General features: G+C 42.0%; 1 protein-coding gene across 7 annotated transcripts in view; it reads right to left on the bottom strand.

The window, feature by feature from the left end:
* The window catches only part of LOC109093359 (zinc finger homeobox protein 3-like), a 251763-nt gene that overhangs the window by 95617 nt on the left and 134038 nt on the right, over positions 1-22108 (bottom strand). Inside the window, exon 1 of one of the 7 annotated variants that reach the window (XM_042761111.1) lies at positions 14341-18370. The exons of the other annotated variants lie outside the window; for them this stretch is intronic. The gene's annotated coding sequence lies outside the window, so the exon portion shown is untranslated. Of the gene's footprint in view, positions 1-14340; positions 18371-22108 lie in introns of those variants that run through there. 7 annotated transcript variants of the gene reach the window in all.

Consider the following 22108-nt stretch of genomic DNA (forward strand, 5'->3'; position numbering starts at 1 on the left):
TGTTAGAATTGATCAAATCCAAGACAACAGAAATTTCCTTAGCTCTCTAGATGGGTACGTATCCTTGACTTATGTGTTTTTTTTTTTTTTTTTTTTTTTTAATTACTCATCTTTTACTAAGCCTTGTGTTAAATTCCACATTTATGATAAAAAAAACAACGACAACATTACTTTGCTTTAAGATTCTTTATTTGCTTTATTTAAAACGTCTGAGGTTTTTCAGATTTAGCTTAAAAAAAAGTAAAAATTAAAAATGAAAAAAAAAAAAAATATTAATTAATTAATTTTGCCATCAAAGTATAGCAATTTTTACAGTTAAATTTACAAATAAATATATTATCCTTGTATATAGGGATAAAATTAAAGCAAAATAACATGCTTTTTCATGCTAAATTTGAAATTGGTTAGGGTTATTATATAGTAATTTAATAAACATTTAACCCTAGGATTAGGAAGAGATGAGTATTATGAAAGCCACAGAAGCCAGGGTTAAATCCCCTTTTACATATCTAGGTATACGTGTGTGTGTGTGTGTGTGTGTCTCCAAATGTCTCCCACAATTATAGTAATACCAGTAAATTTTGTCCTTGTGGGGATTTTTTTTTAGGTATAAAACATCTTAATATTTGTGGGGAAGTTGTGGCCTAGTTTGAGTCTCAGGCCGGCAATACCACGACTGAGGTACCCCCAACTGCTCCCCGGGTTCATACTTTTATGGAATGTCCCCATAATAAAAGGAATACCAGTGAGTGTGAGTGTGTTTGTGTGTGTGCGCGTGTGTCAAAAGCAGTCAGGCCCAAAGGCTTTCATTTTCATTAATTATCAAATCTCCTCTATTAATAGCTTAAGGAAGCGGCTCTCTTCTCTCTCGTAAGGGACTGAGATAAAACAAGAGAGACTGACAGATCGAGAAAACATAAAAGAGAGTGTGGAAGGTTAGAAGACAAATATGTTTATCTGTCTTGTGCAAAAGAGGATGGTTGACTGGGTCAGATAGAGAGATTGAGCTCTGTCAACATCTAAATAACGAGACCACCATCCTCTATGCTTCCCTCTGAATCCCTCATGGCACCACTGATTTATTATACATATAAGAAATATTACATTTCATCTGCTATAAGGAGTTTGGCCCACTGAGTAAGCCCACTCCCATTCCCCCCTCCCTCAATCACTTCCTCCTCAACGTCCTGATGTTCAAACATCCCCCCCCAATACGTACCCTCACTGTTTCATCTCTCCTCTCACTGAGGCTGCAGTTAAGGCAATTCGACCGCAAACACTGTTGTTAAGATGATCAATACCATTGAAATATTAAACCTTAAAAAGCCGCATTATTGATTGTAAGGCCGATGATAAAACTGTTCATTATCATAATCGCTGAAGCTCCATGTAAATGCTTGAGAGAGGGACTTCAGCTGCACACAGCACTGGGATACTGGATTTGTTTTCCAGGGCTGTGCTCTTCAGGGTTTAAGGCCTACATAAGACCTTTGGTTGTAATTTTCCACCCTGTGGTGAAGTCATGAAGGATTATTCGTGAGTAATGCCACAATATGCTCTTCAACTACATGTTGAGCACCCGAGCTTCAACTCAGGAATCAGCAACAGGCATGCTGAATAGAGCTTGGATAGCCCTCCTCTAATCCAAGGCCTTTTTAACTAATCTGGAAAACAAATACCTTAGTAATAACCCAGTCCTGCACCTGGTAAAACAGAGCGACGGGAGAGACAGCACCTGGAATTAGCCAAATATCCCAAGTAGGGCAATCTTAAAGGCGCACACACCCTTTTAGTGCTCTGCTGAAACAAATCCAAGCTATCAGGTGTCCAGTAAGTGACAAGAATCATAACGCAAGAAGAGACAGGCTTACTCTTGGGTTTAACACTCTGTGTCAACAAGTGTAAAACTCACAAATGATCCAATAACAGGGCGCTAAAAGTCAAAAACACTGAGAAACACTGAGAGGTTTCAAGGCTGCCAGGCAGAGGAGTCATGGCGAGGCCTGGTGTTTTGTTAAACGTTTAAACCCGAGGAGTGCGATACGATCCTTCTGGATGGCACAGGAGGGCAGACTACGGTGGAAATTTGAGGGCGACAGCTGTTCTGGGTTCAGGAGTCAGGAAAGCAGTAACGGGGAGGAGAAGACGCAATGTCCTTCCCCGGCCGTGGAGTATTCAAATAGCGACAGAGGATCTAATACCGGCGCAAAGGCAAGCACGCTCGCACAAACAAGGGGGATTAAAGGGCGTCCCAGTGAAACCATTCTGTGGAAGTGATTTCTTCGCTCTAATTCTTCAGCGGGATATCCTGGATAAATAATTAGAGGCTTTCTTTGAAGACCCTACACTGCATCTCCATTCACCCTCCACTTCACATTTGTTAAAGTCATTAATCACAAAGATTTGGAAAGAAAGTATGAACTTTTTCTCTGGTACACAAATTCTTCTTTTATGAGTTCTGGCCCAAATTCCTCTCTGCTTAGTTAAATCTCTTATCCTGGGAAAGAACCGTGCTTGCTTTAAGCAATAAACCTCAAGGGAGGATGGCTTTCTAATGCACCCCCTACCTGCCCCGACCCCCTTTAAAGAATTATGGAGTGTTAATAAAGTACAAGGAATTATGTATTCTTTGGAGAAACAGAGGGAAGCAAAGCCAGAGTTTTGTTGGTGTTGAACATCCGGACGTTTAAAAAAACAGAGTGAACAAATTACAGTTAAACTTTTTTTTTTCCAGGTTGCTCTCATAGCATAACCTGCAGGTGGGAGTTTGAGGGACTGCCGGGGGGAGTTAAATAGATTCCTATTGATGGCACTGACTCTTAAAGCCCAGCTATTCTCGAACAACAGTGGAGTATATCTCTAATGAGGTAACTATGCTCTTACTTACTCACAGTCTATTTTTACGGGCTGCTACGGAAGCTTAGCAGGCTCATTTTCAGCAGAAACATAAATAAAAGGGGAGCTGACAGCTGTAATGATGTTGAAAGCTTCATTTTACACACAACAACCAAACTGTTAATATTTGCACTATTATTTTCTAAGCTACACAGTGCCAGTTCACCTGCAGATGGTTTGATCAGTAACAACTCTCATTATCTAAGTGTATCGTTTTGTGGTATGTAGACACTACCAATAAATCATAACCATAACTACAGACGCCAGTGGTTTATTGCACTGTACAGATCTAGCCCGCAGTATTTACAAGAAAAAGGGCCAAGGCAAAGCAAGTAAAGAGACTTGCATTATTCCTCAGTGGTGATGAAATGAATAAATCTCAACAGAGGAAGAGAAAGACAAAAACACTATGAGAATACAAGTAGTTAACTGTGTAACAAGGTGGCCTCGAGGCTGGTGTGGAAAGATGCCGACGCTCCAGGCAAAGAGGAACTTCGAAAACATTTAATGTTCTTCCTCCGACTTGTCGAGGCACACAACAAATGTTTCATTAAGCAGGGGAGGGGTGACAAAAAGCTGAGCTCAGTGTGAAGGTTGGGTTTACAAACCGAAAACTAATTTGATTATATGTAGGACACTTCTAGGTTGTCCTACTTGGAGCAGAAAACAAAAGTGTTAATCCAACAAGAAGGCCACACCCAGATCTAAGACTTAAAAAATATAAGAAATCCCAAAATGAAATGAGTCAATTTACTTACAATTTGGCAAGTTATACAAAAGTGATTTTGATGCAATTACCAATGGTGATTCCTTTCTTTGTTGTTTCTTTTTTTCTTTAATTGATTCATATTTCAGTAAGGGAATCCCTTCTCTAAACAATTCTCTGATTCAAATTACTAACTGCTAAAAGGAAACTGTTTAGTCAATTTTTTCACGACTTCTTGTTTGAAATTATTGTCACACTTGACAATTTCAGTCACAGTCTGGCCACACCCACCAGAAAACAGAAGATTTCTAATCACCTACAAAGACTAACAGGAAAGGACTAAAGGATACTCGCAAACCCTTGGATAATTATCCAGATTTAAAACGGATCCAGGTCCAAGTTTACAGGCAAACTGGTAAGGACTGCTATCAGAGAGAAGGGCAAAAGAGAAAGACAGAAACAGGCAGAAAGTTGAAAGAAAGAAAGAAGAGAGAGGAGGCTAAGGACTGCCTTCACAGAGGCGGCAGGGGGAAAACCGAAACCGTGCCACTAACATAAGCCCGTCAAAGTTTGCTGGCATGTCAACACTCTCAGACAATCCTGGCATTGTGGTGTCTGCCAAGACTTAAGCCACTGTGCACTCAGCAGAGGTCAGAGAGCCCACCGCGCCTAAAAGCCCAAGCAGGGCGAGAGGAAATCCAAAGCATGTGAGATAGGAAGAAGAATAGTTAAATATCTCAGAAGCGTGTCAACTGTTTACAAGTCCAAGTTCCATCGACTCTCACATTTAGGCTTTGCTGCTGGCAAGTGTGGACGTCAGACAGAGAATCAGCTTTCTATCTCCTCCTCTCTTTAACGAGGCGGCCACAAGCTGTCCCCCATCCCATCAGCCCCGCTGCTGCACTGAATGCAGCACCTGTTAGATATAAATCAGCCTCACTGAGCTGTGTTTGGGAAGTGAGGCATTAAGCATGACACAGACTGTCAAAGTTCACATCACGCTAACCGCAACATCTAGCTGAACCGCTGAGCGGCAGACCCAAAGCCCATCCCAGTCTCAGCCCAGCGCTGCTCCGATCACACGGCCTGCCTCCCTGCACTGCGCCACATGAAATGCAGATTACATCTGGAGCCCAGCTGGGCCAGAAAGAGAAAGGAGGAAAGAAAAGGTGAAAGACAGAGAGAGATATGGAGCGAGAGAGGTAGGAATAACAGAGAAAGACACTGATCTCCATTCACTCTGTGGTCATGTTTTTAGGATTTACGTCTAAAAGCAGAGGAAGATACTGGACCATGGAGCTCTAACTGCTGGTGACAGATCAATGTGTGTGTAATAACAGACAGACCTGAAAGAGAGTTAGTGCAGCTTAAAGAATCCAAGTCATGTGTCAGAACAGGGTCAAAGGTCAGATCCTGGAAGAGAAGCCACATTCCTCTGTGGACAGAAACATATCTTCAGTATATCTCTGACCTTCAGTATGCCTACGAGTTTCAGCTTTCCAAAGCAACAGTCTACACCCCTTTACCCGGGGACCTGCCAGCTAAATATTAACCAGATATGATTCCTTTTGAACTACACATACTGTATGGCAGGGTTAGGTAGAGATGGAAGGTGAAAGAGAAAAAGAAAGGGGATTCAAAATAAGGCATCATCTGCTAATGATTTATCTGAGGGCAGTCATGGACAGGGGCCCATTCTAAGATGTGGCTTGTTGTGTTAAGCTGTTAGCTGCAGGGTCAGGTAGGATGGGCGAATGCAGGGCCAGGCTAGTGCCGGCAGGGGCCATGGCTCTTTGCTGCCTCACTGTAATTTACATTGCTGTGTAATTACCTGCAGAATGAGAGACTCAAAGATACATGGAAACCCCCCCTCCAACTCTCCCATCAACACACACACACACACACACACACACACACACACACACACACACACACACCTCCTGCAATAACTAATGGTCTCCCAGGGCTCAGCGTATGGGCCAGAAAACAAGCCGTGAGTAATGCAGACTTGAGGAACATGCCAACAAGTAAGTGTCGAGTACAGACAAATCAGTATCACACCCAGAAAGTTATATTTGGCATGGTGGAGTAACACAGAGACCTTTTCATTACAAACACATCAAACTGCAACGACAGGGCCTATTCACTGTTGCGAGTCGAAGGGATAAACTCCCGTCCATCATCTCTTGCTGGGGGAATTTCCAATTATCAATTTCAATTTATAAAATATATTTACAAAAAAAAAAAATAATAATTGTAAATTATCAATTTCAATTTATAAAATATATTTACAAAAAAAAAAAATAATAATTGTAAAATGTATTACAAAAACATTATCAATTTCAATTTATAAAATATATTTACAAAAAAAAAAAATTATATATATATATATATATGATTTTTATATAGTTTTATATGTAGCAGCTATATATATATAGCTGCTACATATAAAACTATATAAAAATCATCATATAATTATTATTAACACATGTACATAGGAATTTTACTATGGGAATTTGGTATATGTTATAAACATATAACTTCATATACCCTGAGAATGTATGTATGTGAAAGCTATATATTGCCTTATAATTAACATTTATGGCAAATCACTCTTGATATGCATCATACATTACATATTCAAAAAATGCAATTCTTGACATAGTTTGGTAAAAACATTATTTCTTAAAATAGTTATAAAGAGATTGTGTGTAAAAAAATAGAGAAAGAAAGAAAAAAAAAATAATAATTTTGAAAACATTTTTGAGCATAATGATTAGGATTGTGTATTCTTATTACAGGTGTGAGGATAATGGTTTATTACTTGAAATGTGCATGATGTTTGCACCAGCTTTTCAAAACATGAAACCAATATTAAGACCTTATGACGTGTTTTTAAACTAGATTTTGAAAATATTATTTATTTATTGTTTGTTTTGTTTGTATCATATATATTCCAATATATCACTGACTCAAAATCATGAAACACACTAGATGCTACTAAAATATAACACAAGTCTGTGTGCTGCTCAGAGAAACAGGAATCTGCCATGCCTTGAAGAGCTTGAACCTGTGCTTAATTAATGATGTCACTGTTCTGACAAAGAGGAAGTGTGCCAGAAAACAAGATAAACATTCGATGGCTGTCAGGATGTACGTTTTTAGATTACTAAAGGAAACAGGACTAAAAGATCAACAGTGAGGCACTTGGGATCTTAACATAAGGCCACGGTACTGCTCTGCTCAATCTTCCTTACCATTAGAGAACCTGTCACACACAGCTGCTGTGTCTGTGTGTGTGTATACAAGGTAAGGGAAAGCTGCCAGATTTAGTGCTATACCGTGAATGAAAACGCTCGGTGGAGCAGAAAGTTGGTAATGAATTGCCTATGCCAGTGTTCTGGGCACGAGTGGGAGGCTATGTACACATGCCAACACACCATGGGAAATGCTCCACATGGCTTAGTATTTGAAGTGCTACACAGATACGCTAAAATGTTCCACAAATGCATACGTGTGCTGAAATGCAGATCAATAATTTCTGAGAAGTTAACAGAATCGAACAGGTATTCTCTGAAACATTGTTGACACTTATCTAGAGTTGCAGTCACCGCTGGGAAACTCTGGGAAAAGGTCCCAGTGTTTCATTTCCGCCAATTTAGGGAGTGTTTCAAGGATCAGGCAATCTATAAAATCTGCCAAATCAGGCCAACATTTGCATGGAGTATGCGGAGAAGAGAGCAAAGGTGTTACACCCAACCCCTCTCTCAATAGGGCTGAACGGTTGATGTCTGCAATGGACAGAGCCTCGTGCTGGGGAGGGACTGTGTAAGATGAGAGGTGCTTAATTGGCTCAGGGACTGTAATTCGGAGGGATTAATTGAAGTGAGCTATGATGCCAGGTGCACTCCTTTCATTGGGCGGGTGCAAATGGAGTTCAATCGCTAGCCTGACTGGGTCACGGTGAGCGAGCCTGCATTAGACAAACAAAGCTCTGCATACTAAAGTAAATGGTGCTGTGATGCTCGAAGCAAACAAACAGCTAGGATGTCCTGGGATGAAAGCCTAACCGAACCCAGGACTACATACAATCTTAAAATGAACAGACGAGAAAAAGAAATGAACAGCTATAAAAACTTAAATGTAAGCCAATAAGACATGATGGAATAAAGGGTCGGTTGTGGGGGAGGCGGAACGGACAAGGAAGCCAAAGCAACACCTGCTGGCCCTGTCACCGCCTGCTCATTATCTAAACCTATCCATTCCTCATCCTCATTATGAGCACACTGACAGGGAAGTCAATTTAAAAATAAAATCTAAAGAGAAATGCATCACATTAAAAACCATGTCTTTTAGTAATATTGCATGTGAAAGGGATCAAGTATACTTCACTCAAGGCTGTTATTCAAACATTTCAGCAACCCGCTTTTACTGCTGGAGCTTTTGATGGAAGCCTTTGGAAACTGGCACTTAAGACAAAACAAAGAAAGACAAAAGATAATAAGGAAGTGAGAAGCTTGTGTATGTGCGTTTAGAAAGTTTTTTCTCCTGCCAGTCTGAAGTGCCTTGATCAGGTTGACAGAGTGACAGTTTATGGAGAGCACAGGAGATCCAGCAGGTATCAATCACAACTCCGGGGTTTGTAGTCTTATCAAGAAATGGAGACAAGAAGCAAGAAATCCATGACGTCTTCAGTTGGGGCTTCAACCACATATTCATATCAACTAGGGGGAGGTATGTGCTTGCATTAAACCGGCTTGCATCTGCCTTTATGCTACTGACCCTTCACTTCCAATGATGAAGAGATTTTTGTAGGTGTCACTGGGTACCCAGCAGTGTAGATTAAGTCCCAGGTCTGGAGTATCAAAAGATTAATCGGCATTCTGTTCCTCCTCCCTCCTGCCAGACCGCCATGATGAACACCACTGGGTCATGTACAGGGTCTGGAGTCAGGGCAGATCCCCACCCGCATGCAGAAGACACCACTGACCCAACAGCTTTTAAATTACAGGCTAAGACAGAAGGAAGGTGACTGGAAAAAGAGCCATTATCCTTGCAGTCCTGCAGGTCAATCCTTCCCTCATCAAGGCACAGGTCAAAGCCACATATCTCTTCCACTAAGGTGAGGGTCACTGCAATGCTCCCTCCAGTCCCAGGGTCAACCAGAGGTCTCCAGCCACCGAGGTTCATAGCAATACAATAAAGCAATCAACTGGGGTGCCGGACCCTGGTCAATAATATACTCCAAGGCCACAGGGGGTCACCACCTGCTCTCTGGCCTCTTATTGGAAAGTCCTCCAAGGTCTTCAACAGTGGACTAGGGTTTTAATTTCAAGCCTAAGGGGAGTGGAGAGGCGTAATTATATTCTCAAGCCAATGCAATAAAACAATTGAAGCATTGCAGAACGTGTCATTTGGCTTGGCTTTGTTTTTATTCAAATAATGCAGCCGTACAGCGTAGACCCCATTGTCAGTGCTCTTACTGTATGTCATCAGACAGTTTTTCATTCCACCAGACGATTTCGTTTACAATATCCCTCTGAGCACACTAGCAAACGTCTCAACTTCTGCGAGACTGGCACAATGCCACAGTGTTGGACGTCTGTTCTCATGAAGTCTTTTGCCTGTCGTTTTGTAAACCCAAGTGGCTTGGTCAGAGGAAACAAAGAGAACAACACTCAAAATCTAAGACGTTCAGTCACCTACACTGAAACCCGACACCAGCAACGTCCTGCTGGGGAAAGTGCAGACCTGGGCTTTATCTGTTGAACTTAGACTCTAGTTCTGGCTGAATTGGACAAGTACACAGAGCTAGACACATTCCTCAGAGGACCTGATCCTGGAATAAACCAAAAGGGAACAGAGGGAGGGGACTTCTCTTTGGGCTTTTTCTGTTTGTCTGAGTCCTCATGCAGTTGCCAGGATGAGACAGCAGTTAAGTCTTGGCTGCTCTCCCTTTCTGCTTAAAGGTAGATATCGTGTTTCTAACAGCTCCGGCTGGTTGGATACAATGGGGAGCTCAAAAGAAAAGAGCTCCAAACAGGTGAAGCTACCTGTCCTTTCTAGGCTGCACCCTAACCCCTAGCCCCTGACTGCCTTCAAAAAGCTAGTCTTGAATAACTAACAATGAAATGTTAATAGTTAGGATATGTAGAAGTTTAACAAAAGATTAGAAGATTAAGAGTAGTGTTCATTGTTTGTTTGTTTTTTTTTTTTTTTTTTTTTTTGTGTGTGTGTGTTAGGTATTGCTTTAGACAATGTTAACATATATAACTTATTAAATGCTACCAAAAACACTCTATAGGAAAAAACTAACATGAACTACAATACAAAGATTCTGAAAAAATGTATTAGAGTGTGACTTAACACCACTATATTCTTATATTCTTAGCTTTTGTAAAAAGGCACATTCTATGTTTTAAGTCAGTGCAGTACCTAACATAAGACAACAATGAACAATATTTTTACAGGTTTACAGTCGTATAAATGAACATTAGTTAAATGTAGTTTGATTTGTTTTTGAACCGGAATACCAGACTAACCGCATTTTGTTTTTGCCTGCAGCCGATAAGGACAACTCAATAGAAAGAAGTGTTTTCATAGAATTACTTTGTGCTACACAGTGTTTACATCACATTCCATTCAGACTCCAAGCTCACAGTTCAGATAAAATATAATTTCTTTTTGCCATGGCAGTAGGCTCAGTGGTGCAGGAAACACTGGTTTATTTCATATAAATGTGACACTGACAACATGGACATAGAGGGGAAAAAAAAAATCTATGACATTTAATCAGTTGACAGTTTACCCCTTGAGTAGGAGCTACTTAATTCACTCCTTGGTAGTGTGTGAGCAGGCGTAAATGTTCCATGTGCCTCTATGGCACTTTTCTTCCCCTCCCCATCCCTCCCGTCTCAGCTCTGCTCAAGCAGGCGTCATTAGGCAACATAATCAGCATGCTGTTTGCATACATCTGCCTTATTTTATTGATCTCTCTTCATTCATTAGCCTTCAGGGGCATGTCATTAACACATGCCCCCCCACCACCCTTCACACCCAGGGGAGGACTAATTCCTATACATGCAATCCGGGTTTCGGCAGAGAGCACAAATGGGCTTGTCATAGTGGGCACCGGGCCAGTGCCAGCCCCATCCCTGGGTACCCATTCTTATCTGTGCCCCTGGCTGTCGACAACCCCAGCCAAGATTCTCTAACAAGGAGAGCCTTTCCCCTGCCCTCCGTTAACTAAAAGGGCAATTATCCGGAGAACAATGATGCTTTTCACAGGGCCTTATGTTATCATTAATGCAGTGGATCTGGTTACAGCAGACCCTGCTTAAGCTAATTACAGAATGCTATCTGTGGATTCTTCATTGCTTCTTAATTAAGTAGGATTCATTTCTAAAGGGGGAAACACAGTCACATATTTTTTTTTCCCCCCCTGTCTCTCAGCTTGCTTGGAGGTGGGATTTAGCCCGAGGGCTCCCACAGCTGATGACACAGATGTGATAAAGATGGGATCATATTCACACACTAGAAAACAAACAGATGCGCTACAGACGCATCACAAACAATATAAAAGACAAATGTTGCAACAGTGACAAAGAAAATCTGAATTACAAGTGTCACACGTCTGAAGCCAACAAAATGTGTACTGCACGACAGCATCGCCAGAAACAGATGTGGGTCAATGACATGATGCTCATTTTATTATTTTATTCAGTTCACATTAACATGCAATGCACACAATGACTTAAATACAGCTCTATGATGAGTTTTACATTTCATAAATACAACTTTTTTTATGTGTTGTTAACTCATGTCACAAAAGCACATGCAACCACATTCTTGTGTACCACTGATAGTAGCTATAATAACCAGCAGTAAAGTCATGCCTTGTGTTAGTACATTATGTAGGAGACACTAAGAGAGCTCTTCTAGTTCAGCCCAGACATTGTAACTCAATACCTGGCATGTCTTCTGTCTATTTGTGTCTCCACAGAGGACTCAAGCCTTTTCAACAGCACCCCCCCGTCACTGACACATTCTTATTAGGCCTGATTAGGCCACTCTTATTTCCTACCACAGTCACCCTGCCAGAAGGAAGGGTAGAGAAGATTTACAGTCACCATTCACTCGCCACCCGGACAGAGATGGGAGCAGAGCGGGATGGTGCAGGAATGTAAAGGGGGAAAGGGTTTATAAAAGACATCCAGTGGGATTCTCCTGCTCTCTTTAGCCTTGAGCACTCTCTTCAACAGGGGCTGACCCCTCACTCAGAGGTTAAGATGACATACAAGCTATTTTCAAAGGCTCTGTGTATCGTCTAAAAGGGAGAACTCACACTGTAAGCCTGAGTAGAATACTTCATCAAAGAAACTCATGGAATGACACAACAGGCAGTCGAGGTGTCACGGAAAAGTGAGTCAGAGAAAAGTGAGGAAACTAAAGAAAGGGAACAGGCGGTAGAGTGTGGGCAAGCTCCAACCATCATGTGCTTACAACATGCACCGAGTATGTACTGGTTCACTGAGAGGTGAGCTTAATTAAACACATACACACACGCTCGCAGAAGTACACACATACACACAGAGCTGGTTTGGCAAGAATGTGTCCATACTTGCTTCACATTGTGCAGCAAGATTCTGGCTGCTAATTGAGATTAAAATAAGTAAACAGACACAGAGTTATGCCCTTTCTGTATATTTGCAGAGATGGGGATGTATCAGCACGTACACCCTCGGGATCAGGTTTCAGGAAGGTCACGGCCAGAACACAGACACGTACATACAAACGTTGGCTTAAGAAATATGCATGCAATTCATTCATGTTATTGTTCTATCTTCAAAGAAACTGTTATAACCCATATTGCATAATACTATCAACATGGCCACACTGAAACTGCATTACATTGACAAAATGCAATTCACTACAGAAGCATAACCCCTTACTTTGTTTCTCAAATGAAAAACACAACCTGTGCAAATAAACTGCCCTAGAGAGTGACATAACAACACCCACTAACTGTAAATTAAGTCCTATAGAGGTTCTGCTGCAAACAACAAGCATAAGGAAAATTCTTGATGCACACATTCAAACCTGTGATGTCTGATGTGTGTGCATATCTGCAGTGTCCCATTGGACATTTTATGGCTCAGACGGTTGCTCTCTAGTGCACCCTTTGTGCCTTTTGCAGAGTTTGCACTGATGCGAGTGACACAGCAAGCTAATATCAGATTACATCACCAAAGTGTGGACCCGGAAGAGGCGGCAAAGCCAGGCAATGTCCTTTTGCTGGCAACCCTCTGATAACGAATGTCCCTTTCTTTCAGGGTCACACTGACCTGGATGAGTTGCTTGTCTTATCACCAGCAGTGCCATTCCCTTCATTTGCCTCGTTTTTACCCTTTGCACAAGAAAAATGTAGTGTTTTAAGTAATCCTTGTTTGTACTGGCCATAATTGATTGGGTAATCCTGGTTTAACATGCACTAAAGCCAGTGCTTAAGAATCTATTAGGAAAGCTAACAGCTTAAAGAGGCAGATCTCCCTCTTTTGCTCTCAGGTTGGCTTGATGTACCCACAAGGCACACACACTTAGGCATGCCTCTGCTCGCTGTCACCTTCTCCTCTTCTCCAATATACAGTCTCAAGGCACGGCTCCATGCTATTTGTTCATCTAAGCTTGTGTTTGTGTGTCACTATGCTGATCTACAAGAGCTAAGACAATGGAAGGATCTGGCCGGGTGCCATGGCTTGAAAATTCCCCTGTAAGTGAGGTCTGGCACTGTCTCCTTCAGTCTAGTGATACCCAGTACTGGTGGTGTTCCTACCGCTTGGCCTCTATGGACACCCCACCAAAAAGTCCCAGTCAACTTGACATGACACAAGCCACACTGGGCAGTCATCACTGAGACAGCCTGTCATAATCACCATACATCTCCCTGCATCAGCACACAGGGAAAGAAAGAGCGAAAAGGAACGCTTGTAGTGAGGAGACACCCACAGATGTGAATTAGGTTGTATGTTTCAGCTGTGAACTCTGAGAATGGGCATTTCTAGCAGCACTCATGGCAGTAACAGACTTGAAAGCAGGACTTGACTCAACCAACTTGACCCAAGCATCTTCAGCCAATCAGGACAAGGATATGGTACACAAATGTGCCATCTCTTACCTCAACACATGTAACACACACCCCAGAGACCTCTGCCCTAATGGGGCCCACTACTGTAATTACAAGGCATATATTTGGGATCAGGGACTTGAGTAGCCAGCTAAAAGTGGCCCCGAAAACAAAAGGCTCTGTAATTATCGTCTGCTTTCTCTCTCTTTCTGTTCTCTTGCTGTCTTTCTCTTTGACTTGGGTTACCTGTCATTCCAGGTTTTTTGTTTTGTTTTGTTTCTCCTAGATTTTCTCCCTAATCCATTTCTGGAAGCAGCACTGGCAGTGCTGGCAGAGTGCCGGAGCTGGTGAATGAGATGCACATTTCAGCCCGCGGGGGCTCTGTGACGACACAACACATAAAGATATTAGAAACTTGAGTCCGCACTCATAGCTCTGCTAGCATATGAATGCATTTTTTTAACGTAGGGAGAGAGGCAAAGGAGGGGGGGTCATTTTGCACTCCACAAAAGCTCCATTGTGCCAGAGAAACTTTATATGCATATTAGAAACCTGAAACCCCATAGAATTCTCCGAGCAGGATCCTTGTAACTGTGAACAAGATAACATTACCTACCATTCTTTCCCCTTGCTCTCTCCTCACATAGAAAAAGCAGAGAAAATGTCTTCAATCCTGTTTTTCTGCAGGGCTCTTAGACTTCATGATGGATCCTTCTCCTTTTTTCCAGCAGGGTCATCTAACATCTACGATAAGAGCTCCATGGTCTCCGGGCGGTTTTTGTGGCCTTTTAGGTAACGCATTCCCTAGGTCAAGTGTAGTGCTGATGCATGACGTCCACATTGATTTGCTTTGAACATTCCCTTATCCTACTTCTCCAGCCGTTTCACCTCTATGGTGTTCCACCATTGAAATGTTCCCTCACTCAGTGGTGTGTCTCATCTTCTTCTGCTCTTTCTGGCAATAACCTCTTGGGGAATCCAAATCAGTCAGAGACATGTCCCCTGCATACTCACACACATTTAAAACTCATGTGTAAGGTATGCATACAAGTAAAAAAAAAAAAAAAAAAAAAACCTTGAGAAAGAGTCATTCTCTAACAACTGCGTACATACCAACTTCTTTCCTTTCTGGCACAAGTTCATTCTTGTTACAACAGTTGTAGGACTCCTTATCTTCCGCTTGAGGACGAAAGTTAAATAACCACATTCACAAAACAAATAATCAAGCCATCTCTTAACAATCGTGGGTGGGGGTTGGGGTTATGTGGGAGTAGTTTAGATCCGAGCACCGGTGTGGCGGAGGAGGACTCAGGGGTGAGATGGAGGTAGGTATGGAGGGCAGCTGGGGCAGGTGTGTGTTTAAGCACACGTGTATGGGGGGAATGGGGAGGCGCCGGGTGAATGGCAGGAGACGCCACAGCAGTGACATCACTCACAGACCTGTAATTAAAGCACAGCTCTCCACACAAAAGCTGAAGAAAGGTATCGGCAGGGGAAGGACGGCCATTTTCATAATGACAGCTTAACCCCAGCAGCCAGCAAATAAAAAGACTCACATACGGTCCCTATAGCTTCTAATTACTGTTGTACTACCGTGCAAACAAAAACATCCACATGACTAAGCTAATAATAAAATACACACGCATGTTGAGGATGTATACAACCTTAAACAGACCAGGGTTAATAAAAGAGTCATTCTCAAAAGACAGAACAACCTTGATAGCTTTTTCACAAAGGTATGATTTTAAGAAAATATTATTAAGGTTTACAATACAAAATAAAGCAGTTTCTCTTCTCTATCCTTTATGAAAGTTAAGAAGCAATTGCCTCCGCAGGTTTTTGTTTGAGCACACAAGAGAAGCAGTATTCCTGCATGCACTACAATAAGACCATCCACTTCTTTATTAGCCATAGTTCAAATTTCCGCTGTTTTTCTCATCAATTCTAAACTGTTACTCTTCTTGTTACTTTAAATTAAAAGGCAGTGAAAGGGAACAATGCGGAAAGATGCACAAGTGAATTCAAACAAATATCCTGCATGAGCACCATCTAAACACTAAGCCAAAGCTCTGACCAAAACGCATTTATTAAACTGATCTTTTCATGGAAATAGGGTGAAAAGAAGGTTGTAGCTTAAGCAAGGCCTCTCTGTAGCAACTCAACCCTTCTTACTCTTTTCTGCTGTCTCCTTGGTTTCTGAATGGTTGACAGGAATTTGAGGGAAAGCAGGCATTGTTCTAGTCCGGGGCTCCTCAACTCTGGGACGGAGTAATGATTGAGCAAGACAAGCTGTGGTGGCTGAATTAATAAATTCATCTATTATGAAGAGTTCAGCGAGATGAGGTTGAGAAATAGGGAGGTTTATTTTTAAAAACAGCCAGGAATACTGGTATCAAGCACATGAGTCACTAATGAATCAGTGCTGAGCCGCCAGATTGCTATGTTCAGCTGTGCTCATCTTCACTTTTTCCAACAGCTCTGTTCCGTGACAAAATATCCTTAGATTTACCGACGCTGACTGAAAATGCACTCAGGTATCTATTTGTTTGCACGATAGAATATCTGGCTGCTACAACTTCTGACTTACATGTGAGCAAGAGATGAAGCACGGAGAGTGATTCCAGACGTGACCTCTACTCTCTGAACTCTGATGTGGGAAGATCACATCCTAAAAAGACTGAGGCCAGCTCAGAGAAAAAAGTGTCTTTGTGTGAGTGTCTTGCTTATGTTTTGTCTTTCTAAGTCACTTAAATGCCCACAGAATCACACGCTGTATGTTATTTTTATTTTATTTTTTTTCTCCCAGAGTCCTTTTTGAGCTCTGTTTGAAGACTGTAACAACTGAAGTGAAGAAAAGAAAAAGAGAAAGAGAGGAATTAGCTGAAGAAGTTAAAAGTTTGCAAAGTTGAACTGGCACCTTGCCTACTAGCCTGTTATTTGCCCTAAGCACTAGGTTTTGCTGCCAAAGGTAGCCACACCTGAACAGCTCCAAAACAATATTAAAGAGATGACAGCCAGGGCACAGGAAGTCTGTGTATGTTTGCGTGTCTGTGATAAGAACCAAAGAAGCAGCTGACTCACTTTTAACTACTTTATCCTGGTACAACTCACCACCACTCATCACCTTCCTCATCGCTTTTCTCTTTCTTCCTCTGCACAGATTTGATATGAAAGCCTGTTCCGCCTCACCACTAGCTGATAAGTAGCATATTTCTTCTTTTTCGTTTTTATTATGTTTTTGTGACTATTTACAACAGGAACAGGAATGAGAAATGTCGCATGCCAGATTCAAATTTGTATTACCCACTTGAGCACTATGGCTCAGTGTCAAGACATGTGCTGACTTTTAGTCTACTAGTACCTAAATGTGTAGTCTACTATTTCTTTTTGGTCACAGATAAATGCATCAGAGCAAGACACGCACATTTCTTCCCTTCACAGTCTGACAGATAATTGCAATGTACATGGGAATGCTGGGATGCCACCCGCCACAAGGCCAAGGACATAAACCTCCTTCTTTTCCAGGGAGGTTTTACGCTGGAAACCCCCCCAAGCATTTAACCATCATCTTACACACACACAAAAAAAAATGCATATAAGGAAAGAGAGACATGAGAAGTGTAATCTTTCTTTAAAAATAGGGAGATGTGGGTGCAATGTATTTTGGAATATAGAATAAAAACAGCTTTATGGGACTAGAAAACCACAGCAGCCAATTGGTGGGTAATTGTTACCGGTTCACACGTGGGGACAGTTTTACAACGAACCATGCACATCAAACATGATTAACTCTCCACAGCGGGATTCCTATGAATCCTCATTTTCTCTCATCTGCCACTGACCTCTTCAGAACACCAGGCTTCAACCCCACCGCAGTGGTGTCCCCCTTCAGCCCAGCCCAACCCAGGACCACGGGTCTCTCCTCCGCTTGTGGAAGTAATACCAGATTACAGAGCAACTGTTGTCAAATGTTTATATAATGTGTTTTTCTAGCTCTTTTCCCCCCTCTCCTTGTTTGGACAGCTGTCCTTTAACAGCGGGACATCTTCAGATGCTGCTCTAGCATGACTCTTCTGCTTTTTTTTGTGGAATTAACGTCTCATTTCAACTTAATAAACATGAAATACATTTCCAATTTGGCAACGGGAAGGCACCCTGGTTACCGAGGGGGATTCGTGTGTGGTATATTTGAGAGGCCATTTATGCAGGCATATGATTTTGCTTTGTTTTTTATCGAGCTTTGTATGCATGTGCCTGCTTTAACGTACAGATCTTTATGTCTTGAAGCCTGATGCGAGGCTGATATGGCCAGCTGTGCATGCATGTATGCATGTGTGTTTGTTTTCTTTGTGGACCTGCATGAGTTAAACATTTGCTCTGTGACTCAGGTGTACCAAACGTGTCCCAACAGGCCACCAACAGCCCAGTGTGGAACACAACGCTCTGCTCAACCCACAAAGAAAGAGAGGGAGAGGGAGAGAGTGAGAAGTTTAAAGAAAACAAAAGCGGACGGAAAGAAGAGGAGGAAAAAAATGCAGATCACAGAGAAAGCTCCTTTTGTTTGTTGAATCAAAGCAGATCAGCTTAAATGAAATATCCATCAAAACAGGCATTCATGGTGGGGTGCAGGCGATGGGGCAGGAGAGGAGAGAGGTGTTTGCGGCCCGGGGGCGGAGGGGGTGAGGGGGGGGTCGGGGTTGGGTTATAGGCAGGGTGTGACCGACAGATGAAAGTCAGCCTGGGCTGGGTCACCTCCACATTGTAAGGCACTGAGTGTGTATGGAGCAGCTCACCCCGATCCAGATGCTCTGTCAACACAGCGATTCCACAGAGGAAACTGGGCTTTACAGATCACTGCACCACAAGCACCTATCTACCACGCAAAAGGAAGGCATCTTATATTGCTGAGGACAGAAATTGTTGTTGTAAAATATATAACTATAAAAATAAATGTGCATAGAATAATGCTATGAAAAAGGTGAAAGTAAAGTATGGGCCAGAGAACATCAAGTTGTTTCCCCTTTGGACTTAAATAATAAATAGTATAGATTAGAGTGGTGAAGGGATGCCAGGAGGGGAAATGTCATGGTGAACTAAGCACTTGTGTTGTGATTGACAGAACTCCTCCCAAACTTTGGATGTAGTACTCTCAGCTCCATTGAACACAATTTACCACATCTAAATCCACAGTGTCCCTCTAAAATCTGCACAGTAAATAAAAAAATTCAGTCTGGAAAGCTTAGAGGAAATGTTACGTTAGTGTTACAGTAGCGTGAAACTCTCTAAATTGAGAGGGGCAATCACTTCAAGCCTGCTCTTAATCTGTTCTTCCACAGATATTGATCAACGAAATGCACAGAAGCTAGGTTATACTGCTAATGTATCCTTCATAAGTCCACTTAAAACCACACAAAACAAGACGAGGAAACAAATGACAGAGAAAGAGAGAGAGCCAAAGTCTGACTACCTCAGCTGGGGCCTTCTCTCCCCTTCCTGTCAGGAGGTAAATAGCTATTGGCTGCTCAATAAGTGGCTTCGGTTCACAGAGTGAGGGGTCTTTTTCCCTCTGCTCTCCACTGCCTTGACAAGCAGGTATTGACAGAGCAGTTACACACTAACCCATTGGGGGAAATCCTCTACAATGTGCCCCGGGCAGCTGATAAATGGAAGTCATACGCTACCTGAGAGTATAAGCGCCCATACTTGCACAAACACATAGACACACACTTTTTCTCACACACACACTAACACAGAGGCATGGTCACACAGGGGGGTCTGACACACTGAAAACTTGACAAAGCAAAGATGTCTGATAATAATAACAGGAAGTGAGACAAAGAGAGAGATGGATGAGGGGCGAAAATGGTCAGTAAAGATGTGAAGGTCATTGATGTTTCCTTGGACACAGATGTTTGTCTCCCTACACCAAAATCATTTTGTTCGGCTTCAAGAGGCACAGGATTACAGGATGGGAAATTATAGTACACAAACATACGCTCGATACATGTGGTCATGATCAAAATACTTGATTAAAAAAATGAAAGCATTCAATAGCCAATTAAGGCCCTTAGAAACAGCTCGCTGAGTCCAAACACAGCATGGTATTGACACAGAAGGAAAAAACAACAACAGAAAGGCAGAGAGATGAATGTGAGAATGATTATTGTAGTGCTAAAGCATCTGAGTAGCATTGATGTGGACGGCCCACCACCAAAGCAGTTTAGAATTTGATAGACAGGATAGGGTGGTCGAGGTGTGGATATAGAGTAAGGGGTAACGGGGAGAAAGCAGAGAGCCCCTTGTAGCATCGTCTCCTCTCTCCGAGAGATTGTGGGCTGATAAATAGCCAGGGGTAAAGCACTGGCTATCACTTTGTGATATGATGTCAGTAACCTTCATTGATCCACGTGCAGGCAGGCAGGCCTTATCATAGACTCTCTCTCTGTGATATACTGAGATCTGGGGCCCCACTGCTTTTTAATACACTGCACTTTGGGTGAGGATGTCACAGGCTAACCTCTCAGCACCTGGGGCAATATTTTACAGCTGCACTATGACGGCTGAGAAGGCTGGAACAGAAAACAGCATCACTTTAGTAGTGGTCTTACAATTAAAATATGCAGTGTTCATTTTTAAAAGTAATTCATACTTGGGATTAAGGTTCTGCGCAAACCCCTGAGTCTTAGCATTAAACTTCAGTGTGTACCCTGGTGAAAAAGAAGTGCACATCAGATTTTTTGTGTACTTTTCATACTTTTTCATACTGTACTTGCAGATAACATATTATTAACTAAATAAAAGGACACTTATATTTAAAAACAGTGTAATGTCAAATACAAATTTTGCTTTAAAAGTACAATTTAAATGTAATTGTAATGGAACCTTTATTCCCATTTAAGTGGGTCCAAAAAAAAAAAAAGTTCACCTATTTGCATTTATCCAGTGTCTGAAAACATATCCAGTTTTCATTCATTTTATTCAGTGCAGGAAATGAGGTGGAGGAGAGGAAGAAGAGGAAATCAACCTAACATGAGCACCATAGCACCATGTTAGCTAAACGCTAGGCCACAGCTCTGGCTAATACTCACACTAAAATACTGCAATGTTTAAACACCATTTCTAACTGAGAGAGGCTACAGAAGTACAGCAAAAAATTCCAGAGGTAAAGGTGTTTTTGAATAGGGCAGGCCATGTATGACGAAGACCAGAAGGCCTGAGCTGAATGTTTTTTAGCCACAAATTTAGGTGGACGAAATAAACACTCAGACACACACTTCCAGAAATATCAAGGTGCTGACAGGAACTTCCCTCACTCAGATTAAGCCATACACTTGACCTGAGTGAAACCAGGCACACAAACACACACCCTTTTGCTTCTTTTACATTCGGTACACTAGCGCTGTATGACCTACATGTGTAACTTCACAACACAAGCTCACACACTGTTTCTCATCTAGAGAAAAAGTGAAGTGTGATATGGGAGAAACACATGTAGTTACGCTAGACCTCAAGAGGAACTAAATTAGCAATATATCAGTAAATCAGTCAGTCCCTGCCAGTTACACAGGCGTCTATTAATGCACACACTTATTCCGATGCAGTCTATGTGGGCAGAGCATGGCGGAAGACAAAAGCAACTAAAGGAATAGCAGCAGTATTATCCTATGTATTGATTTTAGCTGTTGGGTATTACAGAAGGAAAGAGTTGTTTTATCAGGCTAAGATCCCCCTACACTTTTCCTAACTAACTGTCTTTCCACAGCTTATCTGGCCAGAGAGGCTATTACTTACACCTTCAATACCCCCTTCACCTGGGAGGACAGGAGTTAACATGACCTTTTGGTGAGCATACCTCCCTCAAAAGGGACGTCATGAATGATCCTGAATGAAGACCAGGCTAGTCACCAGCATATGTTGTGTTTTGCATGTGGTTTCCCATCATTGGACACTTGTGTTCCAAGCAGGGCTTTTAACTAACCTAACCAGGACACCTTTCTTGGTAAACCAGATTCTGACCAGCTTCAACAGCTCAGATTTGCTGGTGAACATCACAACTATACTGGTTCACCAACCAGACCAGCACTAAACCAACGTTAATCAGTATTAACTAACCTGGAACCTAATGCTGGTATAAGTACAAGCCTTTATAATTCAATTCAAATTGTTTTAGAAATGTAGCCATTTTTACATGAAAACCAATGGGAATACCGGTTTTAGAGCCTTTTTTATACTTTACTTTAAAAGGTACTAGCATCTCCAGACAGATTTACTGTCCCGGGCTTCCTAAAGTTCACCTATTGACTAAGTCTGGTGATCTAGCAATTAGGCTTCTTCCTCTTCCTCCACCTGTCTGCTGTCTTTCTGCTCTGAATATGAGCAGCAGA

This window comes from Cyprinus carpio, chromosome A7 (assembly GCF_018340385.1).
Source record: "Cyprinus carpio isolate SPL01 chromosome A7, ASM1834038v1, whole genome shotgun sequence".
Classification (NCBI taxonomy): Eukaryota; Metazoa; Chordata; class Actinopteri; order Cypriniformes; family Cyprinidae; genus Cyprinus; species Cyprinus carpio.